Source organism: Galeopterus variegatus, unplaced genomic scaffold, assembly GCF_000696425.1.
Source record: "Galeopterus variegatus unplaced genomic scaffold, G_variegatus-3.0.2 Scaffold5053, whole genome shotgun sequence".
Taxonomy (NCBI): Eukaryota; Metazoa; Chordata; class Mammalia; order Dermoptera; family Cynocephalidae; genus Galeopterus; species Galeopterus variegatus.
Genome location: NW_007731164.1, coordinates 27777 through 31140, shown reverse-complemented (window position 1 = coordinate 31140; position 3364 = coordinate 27777). Strand labels below are relative to the sequence as shown.

Here is a 3364-nt window from a genome sequence, read left to right as displayed (position 1 = left end):
AAAAAAAAATCGACTGACCATATATGCCAGGGCTTATTTCTGTGCTTTCTTTTCTATTCCATTGGTATATATATCTGTCCATATGCCTGTACTACAGTGTTTTGGTTACTGTAGTTTTGAACTAAGTTTTTAAATCAGGAAGTGTGAGTTCTCTAATTTTACTTGTCTTTTTCAAGAATATTTTGGCTATTCAGGGTCCCTTGAGATTCCCTATGATTTTTAGGATGGATTTTTCTATTTCTACCACAAAACATTATTGGAATTTTGATAGAGATTGCATGGAATGTGTAGATCCCTTTGGGAAGTATTGTTGTCTTACCAATATTAAGTGTTCAAATCCATGAACACAAGATATCTTCCCAATTTATGTCTTTTAGAATTTTGTTCAACAATTTTTGTACTTCTCTGTATATAAATATTTGCCTCCTTGGTTAAATTTATTACTAAGTATTTTATTCTTTTTGATGCTATGTAAATGTAATCATTTTCTTAATTTCCTTTCCTAACTGTTCATTGCTAATGTTTAGCAACTGGCAGAATGCCTTTATTAGCTTTGCTGGAACATTTAGGGTTTTCTACATATAAGATCATGTCATCTGTGAACAGAGTAATGCTACTTTTTTTTTTTTTTTCAAATTTGGACGTCTTTAATTTCTTTTTCTTGCTTTATTGCTCTGGCTAGAATTTCCAAAACACTACTTGGAATAGAAGTGGGGAATGTGAGCATCATCATATTGTTCCTGATCTTAGAGGAAAAGCTTTCAGTCTTTCACCACTGAGTATAAGGTTAGTTGTGGGCTTTTCATACATGGACTTTACTATGTTGGGGTAGTTTCCTCCTATTTCTGTTTGTTGAATGTTTTTATCACAAAAGTGTGTTGAACTTTGGCAAATGCTTTTTCTGCATCAATTGAGAATATCATGGTTTGGTCATGGTGGATAATCCTTTTAATATGCAGTCTAGGGGCTGGCCCATGGCTTACTTGGGAGAGTGTGGTGCTGATAACACTAAGTCAAGGGTTAAGATCCCATTACTGGTCATCTTTAAAACAAACAAACAAACAAACAAACATGTGGTCAAATTCATTTGCTAGTACTTTGTTGAGGATTTTTGCATCAATGCTCATAAGGGATATTGGTCTTTAGTTTTCTTTTCTTGTGGTGTCTTTATCTGGCTTTGTTTTCAGGGTAATGGTGGCTTCATAGAATGAGTTAGGAAGTGTTCCCTCTTTTTAAATATTTTTGGAAGAGTTTGAGAAGTATTAATGTTAATTCTGCTTTATATGTTTAGTAGAATTCACTAGTGGAGCAATCGAGTCCTAGGATTTTCTTTGTTGAGAGGTTTTTGATTACTGACTCAATCTACTTCATTGTTATACATCTATTCAGTTTGTCTGTTTCTTCATGAGTCAGTTTTGTTAGATTGTGTGTTTCTAGGAATTTGTCTATTTCTTTGAGGTTATCAAATATGTTGGCATACTATTGTTCATAGGATTATCTTATAATCATTTTTATTTCTGTAAAACTGGTAATGTCCCCTTCTGATTTTAGTCATTTTAATCTTCTCTCTTTTCTTAGGCAGCCTAGCTAAGGGTTTGTCAATTCTGTCGATCTTTTCAAAGAATCAGCTTTTGGTTTCATTGGTTTTCTCTGTTGCTTTTCTATTCTCTATTTTATTTATCTTTGCTCCACCCTTTGTTATTTACTTCCTTTTGCTAGCTTTGAGTTTAGTTTTCTCTTCTTCTTCTAGTTCCTTAAGGTGTGCAGTTAGGTTATTGATTTGAGATCTCTCTTTTTTTAATGTAGGCATTTACACCTATAAAGTTTCCTCTTATTGCTGCCTTTGCTAGATCCCATAAGTTTGGTTATGTTTTTGCTTTCACTCAGCTTTAAGTATGTTCTAATTTCCGTTGTTATTTCTTCTTTGACCTATTGCTTAAGAGTGTAATATTTAACTTTCACATATTTGTGAGATTTATTTTTCCTTCTAGTATTGATTTGTAGCTTCGTTCCTTTGTGGTTGAAGTAGATACCTTGTATGATTTCAATAGTTTAAAACTTATTAAGCCCTTTTTATGGATCCTGACATATAGTTTATCCTGGAGGATGTTCCATGTACACTTGAGAAAAATGTGCACTCTGTTTTTGTTAGGTGGAGTGTTCTGTATATGTATCCTTGATCTAACTGGTTGATAATATTGTTCAAGTCCTCAGTTTTCTTGTTGATCTTCTGTCTGGTTGTTCTATCCATTATTGAAAGTGTGGTATTAAAATCTCCAAATATTATCACAGAACTATCTTTCTCTCCCTAAATTCTGTCAATGTTTGCCTTATTTGGGGCTTTGTTGTTTGATGCATATATGCTTATGGTTGTTGTATCTTCTTGTTGAATTGACTTCTTGATCAATGTATGTCTTTCTCTGTCTCATGTAAACTCTTATTTTTTGTATACATTGTTTTGTCTGATGGTATAGACACGCTAGCTCTCTTTTGGTTGTGGTTTGCATAGAATATCTTTTACCATCTTTTCACTCTCAGCTGATTTGTATACTTAGTTCTAAAGTGAGTGTCTTGTAGACAGCATATGGGTATGTGTGTGTGTATATATATATATATATATATATATTTTAAACAAACTCCATATTTTATTTAGATTGAAATAAACAAAATTGATTTTCTTCACCAAAAATAACCACAATACTTTCTGTATTAATTCCAGATAAACCACAAAACACTTATTTTTGTACATTTTTCAGGTTTTGCTTATAAATCAAGATGAGGGAGCAGATATGGTCATGGAAAAGTACAGAAGAAAACAGACAAGTCAGTTGTTAGTATCCACGGCCTCTGATTCTGTCTTGACCATGAAGCAGAAGTGTTCAACATATACCTGCTAAAAATCATATGAAGATGTGTGCTCAATAGAGGGGTGTAAATAGCAGCAACCAGGTGAGGAGCAATGACAGGTCCTTCCATTCCAGCTTTAACTGTTGCTTGTTCCTCTAAGTTCATTTGATAAAGACAAAATCTACAATGAAATCCTTGTTTGGTGAGCTCACAAGCTTCTCTCTTTGGTAATTCCCTTAATTGTCCATTACAGATTTTTAACAACATACCCACTCATCCAAGGTCAATTGTTGGCTTCATTGTAACATTTTATCCTTCCCTCCATGCCCCCTCAAAATTCACTTCTTCCAAGAATTGATAACTCAATACCCCCCAAAATGGATCCACAGTGATAATAAATGTTATGTCTGAAATGACTTAACTAAAACAATTCCAGAGTACCACTAGCAGAGATCATGCAGAAGTGAGATGTGGCATGTTCAGTGCTATCTTCTGGAAGAACGGATAGGTCTTCAAA

General features: G+C 33.7%; 1 pseudogene; it reads right to left on the bottom strand.

The window, feature by feature from the left end:
• Positions 1-3364, bottom strand: part of LOC103604255 — a 14840-nt pseudogene that overhangs the window by 7886 nt on the left and 3590 nt on the right.